Source organism: Tiliqua scincoides, chromosome 1 (genome assembly GCF_035046505.1).
Source record: "Tiliqua scincoides isolate rTilSci1 chromosome 1, rTilSci1.hap2, whole genome shotgun sequence".
Taxonomy (NCBI): Eukaryota; Metazoa; Chordata; class Lepidosauria; order Squamata; family Scincidae; genus Tiliqua; species Tiliqua scincoides.
The window spans coordinates 6,714,214-6,739,761 of NC_089821.1; the positions used below are offsets into that span (position 1 = coordinate 6,714,214).

The window sequence follows — 25,548 nt, forward strand, 5'->3', positions numbered from 1 at the left end:
AGTTACACTTTTTCATTCATTTGTATTGCAGGGGCATAGTCACTGTGACTCAGCAGTGGACCTTCCCAGTCCCACGCCCGGGGCAAAGGTCCGCGATGGCGTCCCCCTCCGCGGGCTATTGCCACCCTCCCCATGCAAAATTCTGCCCCCCTCCCACTCACCTGAGGCTCACAGAATCTTGCATGAGCCAGAACCATGCTATAAACTGTGCTTCTGGGAAACCTCAGGAGCCTCAGAGAGGCTTCTGTGGGGTCCTAGTGGCTTGCGCTGAGGGCTTATGCCCCATTGGACCTAACGGTAGGTCCACAACTGCTGTGATTCAGCAGTTTTACATGTGTTTCATTGGTTACATAGGAGTCACATGGGATACAGAGTTACATACAGGTATACATACATTTCCATAGGCTTATGTCCACAGGCCCAGACATCAAGGTCTTGCCCTATTCAGACAGTAAAAGGGGTACTTGACCAAATGTGTGTTGGCAACCTTCAGTCTCGGAAGACTCTGGTATCGCGCTCTGGATGGTGGTTCTGGCACAGCGTCTAGTGTGGCTGAAAAGGCCAATTCGGGAGTGACAATCCCTTCCACACTGGGAGCAAGTGCAGTCTGTCCCCGGTCTGTCTCCCTGGCTATGGGCCTTCCTGACAGAACAGGGTAGGGAGGCTGAGGGAGGCAGTGGATCCATTTCCAAAGCCACCCTGCCCCCTTTCTCTCCTCATGCACTAGGTAAAGAACTGAAGCAAGTCTAAGGAGACCCATTGCGGGGTGGGAGGCTTACAGAGGGGAAAGGGGATTTAAATCCACTCCACCCCTCCCCACCGGATACAGTGCATGCCTTTTCGGTGCGACTGCATCAGCAAGGGTGAGGGGGAAAGGATAGGATGGGGCCCTGACAAATGGAACTCTTGTCTCACATCTAATAAAATGTGACAGATATTTATGTGTTTCATTTGAAGTGTTTTAATCCCATGTTTCAGTTTTGCAAAGTCCATGGCAGTTTACAAGGTTTAAAAATAAGTTAAGTAATACAATAAAATGCAAACAAGATCTGCTGTGAAATCAGAATGGTAGAGCAAATAAATTAAAATAATAATGGAGCCAGGAGCTACAAAAACAAGTGTCTCCTGTCAGTTGTTTTAAAAGGTTGGGATAAGTAGAAAGGTTTTCACTTGGAGCCTATAATGATATACTGACATTTGGTACCTGGTGAGCCTCCGTCAGAAGACAGAACATCACAACCGATGACAAGGCACTGCAATCACCGAGTGAAATCACACATATTCTCAAAATGAGTGACCCATGCGCTGATCAGCAAGTACCATCCTGAGGTCACAAACAGTAATGAAACTGGACACACCTTCTGGCTCCTGAAATAGAAGCTCCCAACATGAACATCTGACCCTGCCTTACATTGAGTCAGGTGACAGGGGGCCCAATCCTATACAGTGCATGCCAGTTTATGGCTGGCGCACACTATCACAATCATGCCACAAGGCACATCTGAGGTCCTCAATGCCAGTTCAGCACCAGTGCTAGCTCCGTGGTTGCGCAGACCGCCAAAGCGGCAAAGAGTAGGTAGGGGCATGGGGGAAGGTGGGGAGGAGGCGTTCTAGGGAGGGGGGAGGTGAGTGGAGAGTGGGGGAAGGCGAGCGCAGCCCTTTGCACCAGGCAGCTCAGAATTGGACTGATGATGATTGGACTAAGATGATTACGAGGCTGGGGCACCTTCTTTACGAGGAAAGGCTACGGCGTTTGGGCCTCTTCAGCCTAGAAAAGAGACGCTTGAGGGGGGACATGATTGAGACATACAAAATTATGCAGAGGATGGACAGAGTGGATAGAGAGACGCTCTTTACACTCTTACATAACACCAGAACCAGCGGACATCCACTAAAATTGAAAATATTGAATTGAAAATATTTCTTTACTCAGCATGTGGTTGGTCTGTGGAACTCCTTGCCACAGGATGTGGTGACGGCATCTGGCCTGGATGCCTTTAAAAGGGGATTGGACAAGTTTCTGGAGGAAAAATCCATTATGGGGTACAAGCCATGAGGTGTATGCGCAACCTCCTGATTTTAGAAATGGGCTATGTCAGAATGCCAGATGCAAGGGAGGGCACCAGGATGAGGTCTCTTGTTATCTGGTGTGCTTCCTGGGGCATTTGGTGGGCCACTGTGAGATACAGGAAGCTGGACTAGATGGGCCTATGGCCTGATCCAGTGGGGCTGTTCTTATGTTCTTAACTACAATTCCCAGGAAGCCTTGCAGGTCTCTTGTTGTCTGGTGTGCTCCCTGGGGCATTTGGTGGGCCGCTGTGAGATACAGGAAGCTGGACTAGATGGGCCTATGGCCTGATCCAGTGGGGCTGTTCTTATGTTCTTAACTACAATTCCCAGGAAGCCTTGCAGGTCTCTTGTTATCTGGTGTGCTCCCTGGGGCATTTGGTGGGCCGCTGTGAGATACAGGAAGCTGGACTAGATGGGCCTATGGCCTGATCCAGTGGGGCTGTTCTTATGTTCTTAACTACAATTCCCAGGAAGCCTTGCAGGTCTCTTGTTATCTGGTGTGCTTCCTGGGGCATTTGGTGGGCCACTGTGAGATACAGGAAGCTGGACTAGATGGGCCTATGGCCTGATCCAGTGGGGCTGTTCTTATGTTCTTAACTACAATTCCCAGGAAGCCTTGCAGGTCTCTTGTTGTCTGGTGTGCTCCCTGGGGCATTTGGTGGGCCGCTGTGAGATACAGGAAGCTGGACTAGATGGGCCTATGGCCTGATCCAGTGGGGCTGTTCTTATGTTCTTAACTACAATTCCCAGGAAGCCTTGCAGGTCTCTTGTTATCTGGTGTGCTCCCTGGGGCATTTGGTGGGCCGCTGTGAGATACAGGAAGCTGGACTAGATGGGCCTATGGCCTGATCCAGTGGGGCTGTTCTTATGTTCTTAACTACAATTCCCAGGAAGCCTTGCAGGTCTCTTGTTATCTGGTGTGCTCCCTGGGGCATTTGGTGGGCCGCTGTGAGATACAGGAAGCTGGACTAGATGGGCCTATGGCCTGATCCAGTGGGGCTGTTCTTATGCTCTTAACTACAATTCCTAGGAAGCCTTGCAGGTCTCTTGTTATCTGGTGTGCTCGCTGGGGCATTTGGTGGGCCGCTGTGAGATACAGGAAGCTGGACTAGATGGGCCTGTGGCCTGATCCAGTGGGGCTGTTCTTATGTTCTTAACTACAATTCCTAGGAAGCCTTGCAGGTCTCTTGTTATCTTGTGTGCTCCCTGGGGCATTTGGTGGGCCGCTGTGAGATACAGGAAGCTGGACTAGATGGGCCTGTGGCCTGATCCAGTGGGGCTGTTCTTATGTTCTTAACTACAATTCCCAGGAAGCCTTGCAGGTCTCTTGTTATCTGGTGTGCTCCCTGGGGCATTTGGTGGGCCGCTGTGAGATACAGGAAGCTGGACTAGATGGGCCTATGGCCTGATCCAGTGGGGCTGTTCTTATGCTCTTAACTACAATTCCTAGGAAGCCTTGCAGGTCTCTTGTTATCTGGTGTGCTCGCTGGGGCATTTGGTGGGCTGCTGTGAGATACAGGAAGCTGGACTAGATGGGCCTGTGGCCTGATCCAGTGGGGCTGTTCTTATGTTCTTAACTACAATTCCTAGGAAGCCTTGCAGGTCTCTTGTTATCTTGTGTGCTCCCTGGGGCATTTGGTGGGCCGCTGTGAGATACAGGAAGCTGGACTAGATGGGCCTATGGCCTGATCCAGTGGGGCTGTTCTTATGTTCTTAACTACAATTCCTAGGAAGCCTTGCAGGTCTCTTGTTATCTGGTGTGCTCCCTGGGGCATTTGGTGGGCCGCTGTGAGATACAGGAAGCTGGACTAGATGGGCCTATGGCCTGATCCAGTGGGGCTGTTCTTATGTTCTTAACTACAATTCCTAGGAAGCCTTGCAGGTCTCTTGTTATCTGGTGTGCTCGCTGGGGCATTTGGTGGGCTGCTGTGAGATACAGGAAGCTGGACTAGATGGGCCTATGGCCTGATCCAGTGGGGCTGTTCTTATGACTGCCCATCATCTCAGTGCTGTGCTGTCCCCATAGATTGGAAGCTGCTCACCTAGGATCAGAGAGTGGCCTGCCTTAGGCCTACCTGGAAATAGCCGAGATAGCTTTACAATACAATAGCTTTGCGAAATTGTGGGATTTCATCATTGAGTGTAATGATTTACAAGGCCAATAGCTATCAGTATCACCACCAGCTTCTTTCGGAAGGAACCTATTTGTGTAGGACAACCGGTCTGGAACTCTTTTTCATACTGACACTAGGAGTCTTTAAATCTGCTTATCCACAGTCAGGCACATTTTCTCAGAAACAAGTGTGTTTCTTTGCCCTCAGCTGGGCTTCTGGTAGATAAACATGCATCTCTTGAGGAGCTCACATATTTTTATGAATTCTGAGTAATAGGTTTGCATGAGTGAGCTCTGAATAATAGCAGAGCCACTAGGAGTGCCCCCCCCCCAGATGAGGATTCAGGTGTATTCCGTTTTAGAATGGATGCTGAGAATCTGATGTAACAAATCTACTAACCTTTTGTGCAATGCACCTCCTAGTTCCTTTTGAAGAGAAGACAGCTTCTATCAAGATTAACTGAATTCATACTAAATTAAAACTGATTAATGTTGAAAGAAAAAAGGAAACCGTTTACATTAGGCTGTCGAGTGCGTGGGGGTGAGTGGGGGAGAGATTGATCATCAATGGGTTATGGCATAAAATGAAAAAGAGCAATATTCCAGGAGTTGTAGATTCCAGTTAAATGCAAAGATTAACTTCTGAACTGCGCGATTAAATGAGCAGTTAAGCAAGTTGCCAAAGTAGTAGAAAGTCTCCGTCACTAGTACAGATTCAAGGACATCCTCCTCAACACCTACAACTTCAGATTCTGTACTTGGATATGGGTGGGATCAATATTATACTGCCAATGCTGTGTGACGTCCGACATTTTTTGACACCCAACAGAGGCATCTGCTCATAAATAGGATTGTTCTGACTCTGAAGGAACTAGGAGGTGCATTGTACAAAAGGTTAGTAGATTTGTTACATCAGATTCTCAGCATCTATTCTGAAACGGAATACACCTGAATCATCATCTGGGGGGCACTCCTAGTGGCTCTGCTATTCCGATGTTCCACTCAATGCCCATGTAGAGTCCCTGCAGATCTCACTGCACAGTCTTTTGACATCACATGTCTCCAGTGCAGCCTCCTGAAAGTCAGGCTGGGGCCCCACTGTGGGCTGCATCTCAGAGACTGCAGCTGCAATTTTGATTACTAGTTGGATTACCAACACCAACACCCCTCCCGGGCATCACTTTACTAACACCTTATTGCAGTGGTTCTCAAATTTTTAGCACCAGGACTTACTTTTTACAATGACAAGCTGTCCAGGACCCACCAGAAGTGATGTCATGGTTGGATGTGACATCATCAAGAAAATGAAATTAAAGTAAAGCAAATAAACAAGGCGAAGCCAGCCCTGTACCACCAAGTGAATTTTCTCTGTAGCCAGCCTGCAATAACAAGCCCCCTCCAAAAAGAACAAAAAAACAAACAAACAAACAAAAAAAAACACAGTGAGATTTTCAGTCCTACCCAGAGCCCAGTTCAATTTAAGTTCTTATATGTAAACGAGGACCCACCTGGTTTTACAAGTTTGAAAAAGAAAATAATAATAATAATAATAATAATAATAATAATAATAATAATAAAACTTTATTTTTATCCCGCCCTTCTCCCAAAAAGGGACCCAGGGCGGCTAGGAAAAAGAATTCACCTTTCCCTCTCTGTTTTATTCTTTTTATTGGAGGGGGCTGTTTTCTGGCGCATTTGTTGAGCTCCACCTTCTTGAGATTGGGACCATTCTGATGGTCTGGCATTCCTCTTTGCCTCACAGACATGCTGTAAAGCACATTTTTTGCACCCTGAGAGTAGGCTGTGCTGGCAGGAAGATCTGCCGAACTGCCAGATCAGAGCAGTGCCAGGCAGACAAATAAGAGCTGCTCTGAGCAGCGCAGGAGTGGGGGGGAAGGCAGAACCAGGTGGGAGGGGTGTAATGGAGGGTGGAGAGGAGTGGATCAGACCCAGGCGTTGGCAGGATAGGCAGCAATGCCTTACGACATATCCTATTCCCCCCTACCGAGCCTTTTCCCCTGACACAGGGGTTCTCAGTTTTGCACAGATTTTGCTGGCACAAATTTGAGTAGCCCCACTGGGCAGGCTGGGGTTCTACACAGGATAACAAATAGGAGCTGCTTTGAATGCCTATTATGGAGATGTTGCAGATTTAAATGTGTAAACAAACAAACATATAAATGTTCCCTTACCCCGACAAGACCTCCTAACCAGCTCTGGCCATTGGCACTGGATTGGGCTGTCATAGCTTGGGACCGAGCTGAACATGAAGCACGTGTCATTTTCAGTTTATAGACTAAGGCCAAGAACCTGAAGTGATAAAGCATATGCACAAAGTAGTGTTTCACTCACCATTGATTAGCCCAAACCAGCCTCTGTAATAGGAGATTAAAAGTACGGTCTTTTCAGGCAGAGTATTGCAACTTCCAGGATAGTTTGAGTAAGAGCTTTACCTGCTAGAAACAAGGTAGGCGCTGAATCATCTGTGCAGCAATCTGGTAGAATCAGTTACTACATCAGAACGCCAAACCCCATAATTTATCATATAGTATGTTTCAGCAGTATGCCAGGCACAGATATCCATTTTCAGGAAGACTTACTATCTCCATGAGACAGACACATTAGGGGGTAGAAAGACAAAGTTACAGAACGCACGTGAATCCATCTGGAAATTTCCTTATAAACAGATGACAAAGTGGATCCAATTTAAGCCTCCCAATTTAAGGTGACATGGGAAGCAGGATCACATATGCTGTGATCCCCCCTCCCCAACTGTTCTGCTGAGGAACTGCAAACTCTATATTCTAGTCTACATGCATAGAACTGCGTGTCTGTGTGGCCCCATATAGGAAAGTCATGCTCAGCCAATCATATAAAGAATTTACAATCCACTTTAATCAAATTTCTAATTTTAAGGTCAATTTGTTGGAATTGAAACCTGAATGACAACATAAGAAGAGCCCTGCTGGATCTGGCCCAGGGTCCATCTAGTTCAGTTTCCTGTATCTCACAGTGGCCGAACAGATGCACACAAGACAACAAGATACTTGTATCTTACTGCCTCTCTCCTCTATCTGGCATTCTATTTTCCCTCGCACTCCCCAACAAAGACACCAGACTGCACTTGGGTTTAACTTGGGCCACTTTATTAAACACAAGTGACCACTTTCTAAAGCAAGATGAAACCTACTAAACACACCTACTGAACACACCCTCGCCAGTCTGGGGTAGGCAGAAAAACCGCCATTCACGGCCAGTTCAGATGACAGAAAAAACTCCTACCTGGCCCTAATGATGAGCCACCAACTCATCTCAGACTGTACAATATCCAGCAGGGCTTGTAACTTGTGATGGAGTTTTCCTCTAGAAATCTGTCCCATCTCCTTTGAAAGACATCTAGGCCAGACACCATCACTACATCCTGTGGCAAGGAGTTCCACTGACTAATTACACACTGGGTAAAGGAATATTTTCTTTTGTCTGTCCTGACTCTCCCAACACTCAGTTTTAATGGATGTGCACTAGTTCTGGTGTTGTGTGAGAGGGAAAAGAGCATCTCTCTATCCACTCTATCCATCCACTGCATAATTTTGCATGTTGCAATCGTGTCCCCCCTCAGGTGCCTCTTTTCTAGACTGAAGAGCCTCAAACGCTGTAGCCTTTTCCCATAAGGCTACTTTACCCTGCACATGCTTGATCTAATCTGATCTCAGAAGCTAAGCAGGGTCAGGCCTGGTTAGTACTTGGATGGGAGACCGCCTGGGAATACCAGGTGCTGTAGGCTTATACCATAGTTTTCGAGACTGAAGGTTGCCAACCACAACCAACCACTTTTCCCATAAGGAAGGTGCCCCAGCCCAGTAAACATTTGACGGATTTTGAAATTTTCTGACATTTTTTTTCTACTTAAATCATTGTACATGATTACACGTTAAAGAGAAAAAACTAGATGTGACTCTCACGAATCCTCTTTCAGTGTTGCTACAATATACTTGTAGAGTGCTGTCTTGGATAAACCTTTGCATCAGTTTATCCTCATTAGTATGTTGAGTCCTATGTAGCTGCCGTAATTCACCAGGGCTCCAGTGTCACTGATAGGTTTCGTGCCGCCATATGGAGCCAGTTGTCCTTAAAATAAATTCCAACTGTGTGGTCCCCTGGTTGCAATCTGTCTTCTGCTAACTTCTAGTGGTAGCTACTGAATTAGAACTCTTTGGCCGCAAGTCTGCACACAATTACCTGGAAGCAAGTCCAGCTGACATAAATGAGACTTACTTCTAAGTAGACACACACAGGATTACGATACACACAGGTCTTACATTTACATTCCACCTTTCCTCCAAGGAATGCTGACGAATGTGAGAGTTCCCCCATTTTTGTGGCTAGATCTGTGACAAAGGTTAGAATATAACCACACAAGGTAAATTTCATGACCGGGTGAGAATTCAACCCCAGGTTTCCTAACTCCAACACTTTAATCACTATATCACAAGAAAATTCCTGCGCAGTAGTTCCTTTAACAGCAGTGGAGCTACTTTTCACATTCTAATTTATCATGATTCAGTTCATAATAGAAGTTTCACAGTAAGCATACATTGGAATAAGTAGTGGTGAATATTCTCAAAATAATCTTTAAGTATTAGGTATAAAGTCATTCAGTCGGGGGCAGAAAATAATAGGCTTGGAATCAAACCTAACTGAAGCTACAATCCCGCACACAGATGCCTGGCTGAAGGTGCCACTGAAATCAATAACACTTATTTATGCTTGGTTACTTTGTACAAAATGGCAGCCCAAGTGAATGCGCAATGCTCTCTGCGAGCTGCTTCGGAACGTAGAGCAGGCCAGCGATAATTCACGGAAAGTGTTTTGCAAATAATTCAAAACAACAAGTTGGCATAATTGCTAGCTGATTATGCATACAAAAAGAGGCCATAAATTATTCAGCATGAACTATCTGATCAAGTGGAAATGCAAGGATGGCTGCAAATGTTAATTTTTATTGTCCAGACCATTGCTGAGTGAACCTGAAGTTGAGATGTGTAGAAAAACAAGGGAATATGATTGTGTTTCTTTTTCGTTTTAAATATGTGCATTGGGGAGAGCACAAAGACATTCTTTTCATCTAGTATTGCATAAAATGGTTACATCAACAGATCTCTAATGTTCAAGCAAAGTGCCCAGGTGACATTATTTATGACCAATTTAACATTAGTGCCCAGATGATTATTTGAATCCACAATGTTGATATATTTTTTTCCAATCCTTACTGTGAATTAGGAATTGGGTTTCTTGCTTTATGAAAAGTCTAGGTCAGTGTTTCTCAAACGGTGGGTCAGGACCCACTAGGTGAGTTGCGAGTCAATTTCAGGTGGATCTCCATTCATTTCAATATTTTTTTTTTAATCTCTTAGACTTGATGCTACCATGGTATGTGACTGTATTTGGGGAAATATTACAGACTTGTACTTTTAATAAGCTGCGATGTATATTCTTTTAGCAATGATAGTAAATGGGACTTACTCCTGGTTAAGTGTGAGTAGGATTGCAGCCTAGGATTGTCAAAAATTTTCCTGCTTCATGATGTCACTTGCAGTCATGACATCACTTCCAATGGGTCCTGGCAGATTCTCATAAGAACAGCCCCACTGGATCAGGCCATAGACCCATCTAGTCCAGCTTCCTGTATCTCACAGCGGCCCACCAAATGCCCCAGGGAGCACACCTGATCACAAGAGACCTGCATCCTGGTGCCGTCCCTTGCATCTGACATAGCCCATTTCTAAAATCAGGAGGTTGCGCATACACATCATGTCTTGTACCCCATAATGGATTTTTCCTCCAGAAACTTGTCCAATCCCCTTTTAAAGGCGTCTAGGCTAGACGCCATCACCACATCCTGTGGCAAGGAGTTCCACAGACTGACCACACGCTGAGTAAAGAAATATTTTCTTTTGTCTGTCCTAACCCGCCCAACACTCAATTTTAGTGGATGTCCCCTGGTTCTGGTATTATGTGAGAGTGTAAAGAGCATCTCCCTATCCACTCTGTCCATCCCCTGCATAATTTTGTATGTCTCAATCAGGTCCCCCCTCAGGCGTCTCTTTTGTAGGTTGAAGAGGCCCAAACGCCGTAGCCTTTCCTCTTAAGGAAGGTGTCCCACCCCAGCAATCGTCTTAGTTGCCCTCTTTTACACCTTTTCCATTTCCACTATATCCTTTTTGAGATGCGGCGACCAGAACTGGACACAATACTCCAGGTGTAGCCTTACCATCGATTTGTACAACGGCATTATAATATTAGCTGTTTTGTTCTGAATAACTTTTCTAATGATCCCAAGCATAGAATTGACCTTCTTTACTGCCACCGCACATTGGGTCAACACTTTCATCGACCTGTCCACCACCAGCCCAAGATCTCTCTCCTGATCTGCCACAGACAGCTCACAACCCATCAACCCATATGTGAAGTTTTGATTTTTTGCCCTAATATGCTTGACTTTACACTTACTTACATTGAAATGCATCTGCCATTTTGCTGCCCATTCTGCCAGTCTGGAGAGATCCTTCTGGAGCTCCTCACAATCACTTCTGGTCTTCACCACTCGGAAAAGTTTGGTGTCGTCTGCAAACTTAGCCACCTCACTTGCCCACGTAGTTGGTGCCAACATGCACCACAACCGCTACCTCCTCCTGTCTACCAGCCTGTCTAGACGAGAAGTGATGTCCACAACCTTCGCACCAGGCAGGCAAGTCGCCATGCAGTCCTCACATCTGTCGCAAAACCCCATCTCTATGTTTCTAATAATCGAATCCCCCACTACAAGAAGCCCCCGACCCCCAACCTGCCGAGGAGTATCCTGAGTGAGTTTGGATAAGGTCCCCTCCACTTTAGAATTCTCATTCTTAAAAGTGGGTCCCAGTGCTAAATGTGTGAGAACCATTGGTCTAGGTCAGCCATTTTCAACCACTGTGCCATGGCACACTAGTGTGCTACGAATGGTCCCCAGGTGTGCCGCAGGAGTTTGATGGAGAGTCATTTATTTATAGGCCCATTGGGGATATGAGCCCCCTACCAATAGCAAGGTGTGCCTTGTCAATTGTCCAAAAACTGATGGCGTGCCTTGACAATTTTAGTACCTCGTCGGTGTGCCATGAGACGAAAAAGGTTGAAAATCACTGTTCTAAGGGCTCACAGACTTTCCATTGAACCCATTTCTGCCCAGCCCACAGGTTTACACATTTGATCCCTGTTACATATATGCAGAGTTGGGCAAAAATGGCTTAATCTGTTCTAGGATCTTTTGAGGCAGTGGTATTAAGCTAACCTGTCTAGTTTCCTAGGTCCTTCTTTTCCACTTTAAAAAAAACAAACACGTTTGCTTATCTCCAGTCCTTGGGCACCGCATCTGTTCCTAAAGATTGCAGAGAGTGGCTCTGAGACCACATCCATCCTTCATGTACCCTAGGATGCACTGTAATTCATCTGGTCTTGGGGACTGGAATTCATTCAAAATAACTAGGTATTCCCTTACCATCACTTTTACCTGTCTTTATCTGTGAGGTCTCCAGTTCTTAATGAGTGCAACTGTTAAGCTGGGTCACCTTCTCTTTGTTGGAAAAAAAGGCAAACATAAAATAAGAAGTAAGCAGCTCTTCTTTCTTTCCATCTGTTACCAGTTCCCCATCTCCTCTATGCAGCAAACCTACCACTTCCTTGACCTTTCTCTTCTTTTGAACATAACCAAAATGACGCTTTTTGTGGTTTTTGGCTCCCCTCAGTTCACTTTAGCCTTCCAGGCATCACTTCCTGCAAGTGTGGGCTGTGCTTATGTACTGTTCTTTCAAATGATCTCTCCCAGTAGTATTGAGTGGATGGTAAACTGCATGGCGGGGGCAGCTATAGGGCCAGGTCACATGTTATTGTAATAATATGACGTGTGTCTAGTGGGTGTGAGTGTGTTTTAAAAGAAAATTGCGGCCCTCAAAATTGCTGTTTTTATGCAGGTAGAGACAAAAACCTTTGGTTTTAGTCCACTTTAAAATGGCACACTGGGGAGGGGTGATTGAGAGCAAAAGAAAGCTGGGGTGCAAACTGACAGTCCCATCCCTTCCAAATGCATTCTGCTGCATGAGGGAAGATGTCAAACGGAGGGAATAAGTCAGAGTTGAGGGTGAGTAGGGCCAACAGGACAAACAAGTTCAGGGAAGAATTGAAGGTGGAGGCTACAGAGTCGGGGGGGGGGGGAAGAGATAATAGAAGAGATAAGGCTGCTGTAGCAATATTCAGATCCTGGAAGGAGACCGAAGCAGGCTCTCATAGGCTCTGGTGAGATCGAAAAACGTAAGATCCCAGGACATTTGGGGGGCCCCTCTTTTTAGCTCCTGGGCCTCCTTATTAACCCAGGGCCTGGTTACAATTGACTCCCCTGCACCCCCTTCTCATGGGTCCTGCCTTTGGGACCCAAAAGATACCTTGGCTCCTGGATGACTCTTTCCCTGAGCTTCCGTTCTGGTCCCTCTCTCTCCCCCAGAATCTGCCAGCACCTGCCCATTCCCTCCCTCAGGAAGGGAGGAGAGGAGGAACACCTTCCCTCTTAGCTCCTTCCTCCTTCCTGGTAAGGAAGACTGGTCTCATTGGAGACTGGGGGCTCCCTGAGGGCCGGATTGGGAGTCCTCGAGGGCCGCAAGAGGCCCCAGGGCCGGGGTTTGGGCACCACTGAACTAAGTCATAGGATGGAGACAATAGAGAGTGAACATGGAACCATTCTTGGAAAAAGTTTATAATTGTTCAAACAACCCCATTCTGAAAAAGATGTATAAAGAAACTGTTCATATATTTATCACTAGTGGCATATAGCCATGCACTTGTAGCACTGAATATAAAAAAAAAATGCTCCTAGAATTCCACTTTACGCAGGAAACATGAACTGCATAAAATCATGACATATTATTATGCTTGTCATGTCAGAACTTTGCAGAACTATTCAGAATGATGCAAAAGCATATTATGTGGTATTTGTAGCATCTGGCCTCCCCTGATATTCTGATTTGCAAGCACTGTTTGCCTGAATATAAAACCTCAGACAGCAATCTGTAGCCTTAGAAACACCCATTCACACTTAAATCTCAAAGGAAGGATCTTTTCAAATCGAGGGCCTGTTATTTCAGGTGCTACACCTACTCCTCTCAACCCTGCCAATTCTCCGGGCTACAGCAAATATGATCCAGGATAATAGGTTTTAATTTAAAGGATAATAGAAATATAGAATGCTAGGGAAGGTGGGGGGAGCTGCGATATTGTCTCCTTTAAGACAACTGTTTGATGTAGGGCTTTTCGAAACGCTGAGAAGATTAAACCAAATGTTCCAAGGTGCCCTTTCTTTCATTTCACCTCACCCAATCCACTTATTACATAATGCAGATTAATGATAAAGAATCTCTGATCCAAATTTCTTAGGAGTTCAAAATGATATTAACGATCAGATAAGGAAAGGTGAAGCCTCATATATTAATCTACAACTCACCTGATCCAAAAGGAAGAGAGAGAGAGAGAGAGAGAGAGAGAGAGAGAGAGAGAGAGAGGCATATTTTGGAAAAGTAAAGAAGTCAGTAAGGTGGAATTACTGAACTGACATATTTAGAGGCAAAACAGGGGGAAATGAAAGCTGGGGCAAAATTTACTTGGACTAGACAGGTGCCCCTTTTCCGCTGGATCAGGCCATAGGCCCATCTACTCCAGCTTCCTGTATCTCACAGTGGTCCACCAAATGCCCCAGGGAGCACACACGACAGCAAGAGACCTGCATCCTATTGCCACGTCCTTGCATCTAGCATCCCAGAACCAGGGGACATCCACTACCAGAGCCAGGGGACATCCATAGAATCATGAAATCATAGAGTTGGAAGGGACCTAATAGGTAGTCCAACCCCCTGCCTTAGGCAGGAAATCCTCTTAGAGCATCTCCAACCGGTGCTTGTCAAGCCTCTGCTTGAATTTCTCTAGTGTGGGAGAGTCCACCACCTCCACTACCAGAACCAGGGGACATCCACTCAAATTGAGTGTTGGGAGAGTTAGGACAGACAAAAGAAAATATTTCTTTACTCTGCACGTAGTTGGTCTGTGGAACTCCTTGCCACAGGATGTGGTGACGGCATCTGGCCTGGACGCCTTTAAAAGGGGATTGGACAAGTTTCTGGAGGAAAAATCCATTACGGAGTACAAGCCATGATGTGTATGCGCAACCTCCTGATTTAGAAATGGGCTATGTTAGAATGCCAGGTGCAAGGGAGGGCACCAGGATGCAGGTCTCTTGCTGTCTTGTGTGCTCCCTGGGGCATTTGGCAGGCCACTGTGAGATAGCTGGACTAGATGGGCCTATGGCCTGATCCAGCGGGGTTGTTCTTACATTATTATTCTGAGATAATAAGATCCTGTGGCAAGGAGTTCCACAGACCAACCATACGCTGAGTAAAGAAATATTTTCTTTTGTCTGTCCTAACTCTCCCAACACTCAATTTTAGTGGATGTCTCCTGGTTCTGGTATTGTGTGAAAGGAAAAGAGCATCTCTTTATCCATTCTATCCATCCCCTGCATAATTTTGTATGTCGCAATCAAATCCCTCCTCAGGTGCCTTTTTTCTAGACTGAAGAGCCCCAAACATTTTAGCCTGTCCTCATAACGGAGGTGCCCCAGTCCAGTAATCATTTTAGTAGCTCTCCTTTCCACCTTTTCCATTTCCACAATATCCTTTTGGAGATGTGGCCACCAGGACTGGACACGATACTATAGATGTGGCCCTCTGAGAGTCACGTTTCAACTCTGAGGTTCAAGATATGCTCATATATTGTTAAATCACCCTGCAATACTCGTTTCATTATCAAGGGTACCCTCACCTGTCATTCTTGCTGTCACCACTTGCCTTGCGGTGGGCACCATCTTGAATTCCCGCAACTGCTCCAAGTTGCCATTTTGATCTGGGGAAAAGAGGCTAAAACTAGCCACCTCTAAAGCCACCTCTAAAGCCACCTTTAGCTTGCCTCTAAAACCAAGAGCTTGCACATACCTACTATGATTTGTAATGAACTTCTCCAGAAATTTGTCCAATTTTGTGCATTGATGTACTTGTGCATTGATGTTCTGGACACAGAGTTTCAGAAGTCAGAGTACAGCAGGTCTGTTCAAAGAATCCATCACAAATTTCAATCTTCTCTATAATGTTCTGTACTCTTTCCTGTTCCCTTCTGTCCTTGGAACCATGTTCAGAAGCGACAATCTTATCATATTTTCTATCTCCCCCTAGGAAAGATTGGCTGCTTTAGGTTTCCAATTGCAAGAACTGCAGGAACCCCTTGCACTGAAAGAACTAATTTCTACATATTGTCTCAGACATTTGCCGGCATGCCCAGAGGTACTGCTGGAGAGGAAAAAAAAATGTTAAGCCTTGTAAGAGTTCTTGCAAGGAAATGTTATAATTGACATACTAATAAAATGAGCAATGTCATTCCACATTGACCCAGGGAGTTGAGGCAGCAGTCACACCTCCACTTAAATGATTGCAAAATTGATAAAGAGTCCGTTTACATGCCCCCCCCCATCTCTCTTGTGCTGTTGAGGATCTACAAAATAGTAAAACAGAATTCAGGAGATGATGATGATGATGATGATGGTATGAACTCTTACTGATATGAAGAATAAGCATTCTGAAGAAAAAGAATTCTTAGATCTGCCAAAGCACAAGTCAGCTACATAACGCTAAAGTTTCTTTCCAATGCTATACCCATCTGTCTTTATTCCTACCTAGGGAAATTACCTTTTCAACGGATAAGACAGTAAATCTCTAGATCTCCATATTTACTCAAGTCCTTTGCCTCTTCAGGGCAGAGGCTGCCAGGCCTGTAGATTTACAATGTTTTTATGATAATGATTTCCTCCAAGGGCTAAGTTGAGATGAAAAGATAAATTAATTTATCCCACTTTTATCTACCTGCTAGAGTTTATGCCGTGTTCCAGGAAGTGAATTCTGAGCACCCATACTGTACGACTCAACCAGAGCATCTCAAATTTGAAACCCATAGAACGTGTCATTCTTCAGCCAGGGCGATATACTGCAAAAGGAACACACGCTGAGCTTCTGAGGCAGAGTCCATCCCCTTCTGTGTCTGAAAAGAGCAGATTGATATAGACCACATCCAGTGGCGATGCTGGGATTTAACGGCACTTTATTTCTATACAGTGATATAAAATAGCTTATGGATGGATTAAGATCAGGTGCAGTGATCGCTTGATAGCTTGACAGGAGGCAGCCGCAGATGGTCACTGGACGTTTCGGAAAAGTAAACATTTCTGGAACCTATCTATAAGGGAGCTTCTGTTAAACAAAGAATTATGTGCTAACTTTAGAGGTATATTTCAAAAGAATTGTATTGAACAAAACAAGGATACCGCAGTCAACTCCTGTTTACTGTGTCCTTCACTACTGAAACCTAAAATGCCTACCAAGCATACTGTCATTTTCTCTTTGTTTAGGCAGAGGAAGGCCAAGACTCTAGCCATAAGTACTCACCAACATGCTTCCGGGGTCTCCAGAGCCCCCAGAAGCTCCAGAACCGTCCATAAAATCACATATGGAACCCAGCAGTAAAATTCCTTCCCTTCTACGCCATCCCTTGGAAGCTGGAATATTAGATCGCAATCCTACATACACTTCCCTGGGAATAAGCCCCATTGATCTCCATGAGGCTCAGTGTTCTGAGTAAATGTGCATCCAATTCGGCTGTTCATCACTTGGATCGCCTGCTCCTTACTTACAAGAAGGTGTATGGCATTGAGGGTATGGTAGATACGTCCTATCAACAATGTATTGATTTTAGTGGAGGAACATGAGTCATGTGATTGAATTTTAGTAGTCAACTTATGAGCTGTCTTGGACACCATTGATAACTGTTGATACTTGTTCTTGCAGCAATTCTATACAAATATATCTGGACTTAGGTCCCATTGAACTCAGTGGGACTCACTTCTGAGTAAATATGTATAGGATTGAGGTATAAGTCCTTGACAGTGTTTGTCCAGGGACTCAAGCAAAAGACTTTTGCAACCCTGCTAAGTAAGCTACAGCTGGTAGCTCAACTGTGGTGATACTGTGACCTGTCGCAGTCTGAATACCCCAGAGAACACTAGGCACTTATATTTGTATGCACTTAGGCTGTGTTCCACCTGTGGTTGCCAATTTTGACTGAGGCTATTCCCAGCAGCGGACCTCCCATAGACGAGATGGGGCAAAAGCCCCTGGCACCGGATGCTAGGCCCCCACAGAAGCATCTTTGAGGCTCCTGACGGGGGCAGAAACAGTTTAAAGTGTCGGGGAACTTCACAGAGGTTTCCCAAGGCAGCTGGAAGTTGCGCGAGGCTCTGTGAGCCTCAGGTGAGTGGGGGGGCAGCTTTTTGAGCGAGGGGGCGGCAGCAGCCTGCGAAGGGGCACCATCATGGACCTTAGAGACTTAGAGATGGCAGAGAAATTAAATGAGTTCTTTGCATCTGTCTTCACGGCAGAAGACCTCGGGCAGATACCGCTGCCCGAACGGCCCCTCCTGACAGAGGAGTTAAGTCAGATAGAGGTTAAAAGAGAAGATGTTTCAGACCTCATTGATAAATTAAAGATCAATAAGTCACCGGGCCCTGATGGCATACACCCAAGGGTTATTAAGGAATTGAAGAATGAAGTTGCAGATCTCTTGACTAAGGTATGCAACTTGTCCCTCAAAACGGCCACGGTGCCAGAAGATTGGAGGATAGCAAATGTCACGCCTATTTTTAAAAAGGGAAAGAGGGGGGACCCGGGAAACTATAGGCCGGTCAGCCTAACATCTATACCGGGTAAGATGGTGGAATGCCTCATCAAAGATAGGATCTCAAAACACATAGACGAACAGGCCTTGCTGAGGGAGAGTCAGCATGGCTTCTGTAAGGGTAAGTCTTGCCTCACAAACCTTATAGAATTCTTTGAAAAGGTCAACAGGCATGTGGATGCGGGAGAACCCGTGGACATTATATATCTGGACTTTCAGAAGGCGTTTGACACGGTCCCTCACCAAAGGCTACTGAAAAAACTCCACAGTCAGGGAATTAGAGGACAGGTCCTCTCATGGATTGAGAACTGGTTGGAGGCCAGGAAGCAGAGAGTGGGTGTCAATGGGCAATTTTCACAATGGAGAGAGGTGAAAAGCGGTGTGCCCCAAGGATCTGTCCTGGGACCGGTGCTTTTCAACCTCTTCATAAATGACCTGGAGACAGGGTTGAACAGTGAAGTGGCTAAGTTTGCAGACGACACCAAACTTTTCCGAGTGGTAAAGACCAGAAGTGATTGTGAGAAGCTCCAGAAGGATCTCTCCAGACTGGCAGAATGGGCAGCAAAATGGCAGATGCGCTTCAATGTCAGTAAGTGTAAAGTCATGCACATTGGGGCAAAAAATCAAAACTTTAGATATAGGCTGATGGGTTCTGAACTGTCTGTGACAGATCAGGAGAGAGATCTTGGGGTGGTGGTGGACAGGTCGATGAAAGTGTCGACCCAATGTGCGGTGGCAGTGAAGAAGGCCAATTCTATGCTTGGGATCATTAGGAAGGGTATTGAGAACAAAACGGTTAGTATTATAATGCCGTTGTACAAATCTATGGTAAGGCCACACCTGGAGTATTGTGTCCAGTTCTGGTCGCCGCATCTCAAAAAAGACATAGTGGAAATGGAAAAGGTGCAAAAGAGAGCGACTAAGATGATTACGGGGCTGGGGCACCTTCCTTATGAGGAAAGGCTACGGCGTTTGGGCCTCTTCAGCCTAGAAAAGAGACGCTTGAGGGGGGACATGATTGAGACATACAAAATTATGCAGGGGATGGACAGAGTGGATAGGGAGATGCTCTTTACACTCTCACATAATACCAGAACCAGGGGACATCCACTAAAATTGAGTGTTGGGCGGGTTAGGACAGACAAAAGAAAATATTTCTTTACTCAGCGCGTGGTCGGTCTGTGGAATTCCTTGCCACAGGATGTGGTGCTGGCGTCTAGCCTAGACGCCTTTAAAAGGGGATTGGATGAGTTTCTGGAGGAAAAATCCATTATGGGGTACAAGCCATGATGTGTATGCGCAACCTCCTGATTTTAGGAATGGGTTAAGTCAGAATGCCAGATGTAGGGGAGAGCACCAGGATGAGGTCTCTTGTTATCTGGTGTGCTCCCTGGGGCATTTGGTGGGCCGCTGTGAGATACAGGAAGCTGGACTAGATGGGCCTATGGCCTGATCCAGTGGGGCTGTTCTTATGTTCTTATGTTCTTATGTTCTTATGACCTTTGCCCTGGCCGGGTGCAGGGCTGGGGCGGTCCACTGCTGGCTATTCTTGGAGATATTTTTCCAGCATTATTGAACACTGGACATTCTTAGAGTCCCTTTCAAAATATCCAGGATTGCTTTCAATAGCCACCTGGAAATTGATACTGATTCCTGTAGACTTCAGGCCAGACCTGGAGGGTTGGCCATCCAAGCTCCAGCCTTTAAATGAAGGCATATAGATCAGAGTGGGGGCTCTCACTACACTTCTGGTTCTCTGTCAGTCATTAATTTGTCATCTGAAAAAGGGCTAAAGGCGCTATAGGTGCCTTTCTCCCTCTCACCCAAAGAAACCTAAACGATGTTATGAGAGGGGTGGTGCCCATCCGTAGAGGACATGCTTGCCGCACAGACGTCTGCAGCTTCAGTTCCTGGGATCTCCAGATCAGGCTGGGAAAGATTGCTCTTGGAAACCCTAAAGAGCCATTGCTGATGTTGACGATATGGAGCTAGGTGCAGTGGCACAGCTAGAGAGGATGCAAAGCACTAAGTTTTGCAGGGCGCCTTACTGTGGCGTGCAAGGGGCCCCTCCCCCTCCCCTTTAGAGCCATTCCAGGCAGAGGGAGTAAAACAGAGGCATACGCCTGACTCCAAAGGGCAGGTGCAGCTTTGCAGGTGAGACTCCCTGCAAAACTTAATGCCTTGCACCCCCTCTTGCTACATCACTGGGTGGACTTTTCTGGTCTTTCAGTTTACCTTCTGGACTTTCACCACTCAGAGCAGTAGGAGCACATGGCAATGCTTTTCCAAGTGGATCCAGTGAACGTGCAAAGCACATTCTATCCCAGACTTGTATGCTCCCTGAAGCATTTGGTGGGCCACTGTAAGATACAGGAAGCTGGACTATACGGGCCTTTGGCCTGATCCAGCGGGGCTCTTCTTATGTTCTTAAGAGTCCCGGCACTGAGCCATTTGTTTAACGGATTTTCCACTGAACTCAGTAGACTTACTGAAGTTGAAACCGTTTCAAGATTCAGATCTAAATCTTCAAACAGATCACCAGAATCTGTTGGTGCAATAAAATCCTCAAGTACAAGTCTAGCATCTGCAACTGACAGGGAATTCCCAGGTCTCAGCATGCAAGGAAAGCAGGTCATTCCTTGGAGTTCAATGCACGGCCTTAAACTATAACAATTTAACAGTGGCTAACATTAGCAAAGGCTTTGCCCAAATGCTACAGTATATATTTTCAAGGCGGGCCAGACAAAGAGTGGCATGTCAAAGGCTGACAACAGAGTAGGAAATGAAAGGGAACAACGAAGGAGAAACAAATAGCTTTAATGTCCTCGACAAGACAGACCGCGGCAAGTCACAGCTTCGGAAGCAACTTTTACAATAATGGCTTACAAGAGTCCATGTAATTTGTCAAGAAGATATAAAGATATAAACATCGGCAATTTGCATAAAAGCTTCTGCTTTGAAGATTTAGTGCTGTGTACCAAATTAAGACAAAAATAAGCACCAGTATAACAGTAACACTTTAATATAGGTATCCATTATCTAATGCTTATATAATGGAAGCCAAATGACTTCATTATTTTCAGTGCTATTACACTGAATACCAAATGAACTCATCACGGAAGCAGGCTTGCTTTAAAAACTATTACTGCACCAACAGCGACGGAGGGGACCAGTGTGTGTGTGTGTGGGGGGAATCATGCAAAGGGTGGCTGATTTCAGTGTTAACTACTAATGTATTATTAATCAAGTGTTCATTATACTTTTAGATGGTGCTGCATTTGTGCTTTATTTGTACACAATTCATTTCTGTAATCTTTTGCTTTATTGCATTTCATTCCTCTGTAAACAGAATGGTTTTGGGGGTGACAGGCATCGACAATGAAAAGGGAGATTGGGGCGGGTGTCAGTTCAATCGGACGCATGTCTACTCAGAAGCAGGTCCCAGTGTGTTCAATGAGACTCAGAGCGCCATCCTAAGTTGCACTTGGCAGCCTGACCTTACACCAGGCTGCTTGGATCTGTGCCAGTGATTTAGCTGGCACAGATCCAAGGAGCCCCATTGAGGTGGTTGGGGCATTAAGGCTTCTTACTTCAAGTTGCGCCAGGTATACAGCATAGGTCAGGATTGGGCTGTCACTACCAAGGAAGTGTGTATAGCAGTGTTTCTCAAACTGTGGGTCAGGATCCACTAGCAGAGTTGAGAGCCAATTTCAGGCGGGTCCCATTCCTTTCAATGTGTATTTTATTTTTAATGTATTAGACTTGTATGTGACTACATTTGGGAAAATATTACAGATCTGTACTTTTAATAGGCTTCTATGTAAATGCTCTTGACAATGATAGTAAATGAGACTTACTTCTGGGTAAGTGTGGATAGGATTGCAGCCTTTGGGATGTTTGGGGAATTGTTTTAAACTGATCAGCAGCTACATGGGTAGATGAAGAGGGTTCTTTATTTTAACAAAATGTTTATACTTATTGCAAACTTTTATTTAATTGATTTGATTTGTTTTTGACATAGAGGGGTTTCCTGATTGATGATGTCCCCTCTGGCCATGACATCACTTCCAGGTTAATGACATCACTTCCAGTGGATCCCGACGGATTGTCATTCTAAAAAGTGGATCCCAGTGCTAGAAGGTTTTGAGAACTACTGGTGTATAGCATTGCAGCCTGAGTTACTCAAAATGTGTTCTGTTTTGCTAAATCAAGGCAGGAGCAAAATAAATGAAATCCAAAGTAAGTAAGGTCATAAAAGTCATAGGATGCGGCCCTTAACAAAAGTGAAGGTCAACAACATTGAGAAAAGTATCTCCACATCCAAACCATTTTATTGAAGATTCTCTGCTTATCTCCAGTTGGTTTCAGCAATGGCAATACAGTGTTGGGCAATACAAGTGGCCACTGCCCCCCCACAAAAAAACACACTACACCCCTTTTTTACTCATTACTGTGATTTGTGACCTCATTCACACTGAGTGCACAGAGCAGATTTGGGAGGTGGGGGACTGCCCCCTGGAAACCGATAGGCAGTCAAAAGCTGTCACGGAAGAGAAGTACAAAGTATGTGATTGCCAGGCTGGCATTTGGTGCAGGGGCTGCCTTTTGGTGGGGACGTGGAATGCTCACAAAGAGAGCAAGGAGAAATTATAGCTGACAGTGTGATTGTTATGGATAGCTAAAGCCCAAATGTTAGTGAAGGAAGCCTGATCAATGTTGTTGGCCCTTCACGAAGGTAATCACTGATACCAGCTCATTAGTTACTCCACACACTTGTGTATAAAGCCTGTCCACTTAGATTCCCCTAGTAAATGGGAAGCCGCATGAACATCATTTTGTTATGCTGTGAGCCATTAGGCCTACCTAGCAGCATGAGGGATTGCTGACATTTTATATTATTGGTCTTTCTAATAGTGTTCCTACCAATATAAATGTAGTTTACGCTTCTGGAATTCTTATGGTCTATTTGTTCTCATTGCTTATGGTGGAAGCCTTACACAGCCAGAGCTCAGAAAAGATATTTGCAGTCTGCATGTTTAAAACGCCAGTGACGGCGATGGAGGCAGGCAGATTCATCAGTCATCAAATCAAATGCCTACATCTTTAGCTTGGGACAAAGACAGCACACACCACCAGGTGCAACATGTGACCAGACCTAAGAGCGACCAGACCTGGGCCACTCACTCAAGGTCTTTCAATCTAGAAAAAAGGAGCCTGAGGGGGGGGAGACAGGATTGTGAAATACAAAATTATGCGAAGGTTCCATAGAGTGGAAAGAGGGATGCTTTTTTTCCTTCTCATCCACAACACCAGAACCAGGGGACAGCCACTAAAATTGAATGACTGGAGAGTTAGAGCAGACAAAAGAAAATATTCCTTTATCCAGAGTGTAATTAATCTGTGGAACTCCTTATCACAAGATGTGGTGATGGTGTCTAGCCTAGATGCCTTTAAGAGGGAATTGGACAGATTTATGGAGAAAAACTCCATCACAGGTTACAAGCCATGATGGATATATGCAGCCTCCTCGTTCTAGAAATAGACTACCCCAGAATGTCAGGTGCCAGGGAGTGGCTACAGGATGCAGGTCTCTTGTTGTCTTGTGTGCTCTGGGGCATCTGGTGTGATATACAAGAAGCTGGACTAGATAGGCCTTTGGCCTGACCCAGCAAGGCTCTTCTTATGTTATTATTAAACATAAAAATGGTTGGCAACCTTCAGTCTCGAAAGACTATGGTATAAGCCTACAGCACCTGGTATTCCCAAGCGGTCTCCCATCCAAGTACTAACCAGGCCTGACCCTGCTTAGCTTCCAAGATCAGACGAGATCAGGCATGTGCAGGGTAACAGTTGTTAATAATATTAATAACTTATTAATAACTTTATTTCAACCCAGCCTTTCTCCCTGGAGGGACTCAAGGCGGCTTACAACAAGGTTAAAACAAATTTAAAAACATAATTTAAAAACAGATAAAAGCATATTAACAACATATCATAAAAACAGTAGTCAGATAAAAAAAAGTAGTCAGGTAAAAAGAGCATAGAGCAGCAAATCATAAAAGAATCAGGCCTGTAACCAGGTATTTAAAAAGATTTGAAAAGATGTTGAAAAGATGTTAAAAAAGGCCAGGAACTCAGAAGGCTTGTCTAAACAGAAGGGTCTTCAGGCCTCGCCAAAAAGTTTCAAGAGAGGGAGCAGTTCTTAAGTCAAGGGGAAGAGAATTCCATAGTGTTGGTGCCACTACTGAGAAGGCCCTATTTCTAGCCGCCGCCCCACATGCCTCCCTAGGCAGCGGCACTTGTAAGAAGGCCTTCTCTGATGACCTAAGAGGATGAGCCAGATTGTACCGGAGTAGGCAATCTCTAAGACACCCTGGCCCAGAGCAGTATAGGGCTTTAAAGGTCAAAACCAGCACCTTGAATTGGGCCTGGAAACGAATGGGCAGCCAATGCAGCCGCTGGAGAAGCGGGCTGACAGAGTCAAACTGTTGTTCAAGAAGTTCTTCATCTATGTCAGCTGTTTCAAAGGGAAGGAGCTTGGTGGCACTCTTGATGCCGAAATGTTCACTATTCAGTGGTTTGAATTCAATTCCCATGTTTTCTAATTTCATTGACCTTTTCTTTGATTGTCTATGAAGTGGGTGAAGCTGCCTCTACCAAGCATTTATAATATCACGCCAGTGCTCTACTTGAAATTATTTCTGTGACATGCTGAAGAAGCATCTGAATGAAGGATGGCACTTTTCGGACACCTGCTTTGTCACTCAACATTCACTCTTTCACTTGGTCACTCAAAGCTGATCAAAGAAAGGAAGTTGCCGTAGGCTGTGTGACTAGAACCTAATGCAGACTTTCTAGTGATTGGGTCTGGGCCAATCCTATTAAAACCTTTCTCTCGATGTGATTTGGGCTCTCATGGAGAAAGTATTGCTGACCACAAACATTGTGTTATCTCTAGGGAGGAGAATTTATAACCCAACTTGGTTCATAGGTGCTACTGTGAAAACTTAGCAGGAAGTTAGCAGGAAGAGTGGAGAATATATCAGTTGATAAATGTAGGATGTCTCTAAGCTGGATTCTGAAAGTAGATAGATAAGACCCACCCTATTAACCAGGATGGGCATTAGATAGGTGGACCGGACACTATTATGCCGAGGACAATAGAAAAAATATATGTGGAAGAGAATCAACTGACCCCATGTTACAAGGGCAGAGACGGTCTTGATAGGGAGTCTTATGATACCTCCCAACTGTCACCCTTGGGGAATAATGTTCCCTCAAGGGACCTTAAAGGGACCTGTCCCTCAAAGGGACAGTAGATAAAGTCTGATCAAGTGAATAGCATCAGTCACATTGTGAACAAACAATGGTGAAAGAACCTAAGTAACTTGCAGTTCCATGATGATAATCTTGAGGGATCAAAAAATAATAATTTTCAAAGGGACTTGTGATGGAAAAAGATGCAAAGAGACAAACCTCCTCAGCCAAAAATGTGATTGAGCAGTACAAGCAGC

The 25,548-nt window shown here is 45.2% G+C and overlaps 2 pseudogenes; one reads left to right on the forward strand and one right to left on the reverse strand.

Annotated features, from left to right (window-relative positions):
* The first annotated feature begins 7,848 nt into the window (after positions 1-7,848).
* On the forward strand, positions 7,849-7,967 carry LOC136637998 (5S ribosomal RNA; annotated as a pseudogene).
* Positions 7,968-23,775: 15,808 nt separating this feature from the next.
* Positions 23,776-23,892, reverse strand: LOC136637123 (5S ribosomal RNA; annotated as a pseudogene).
* Between the last annotated feature and the right edge of the window lie 1,656 nt (positions 23,893-25,548).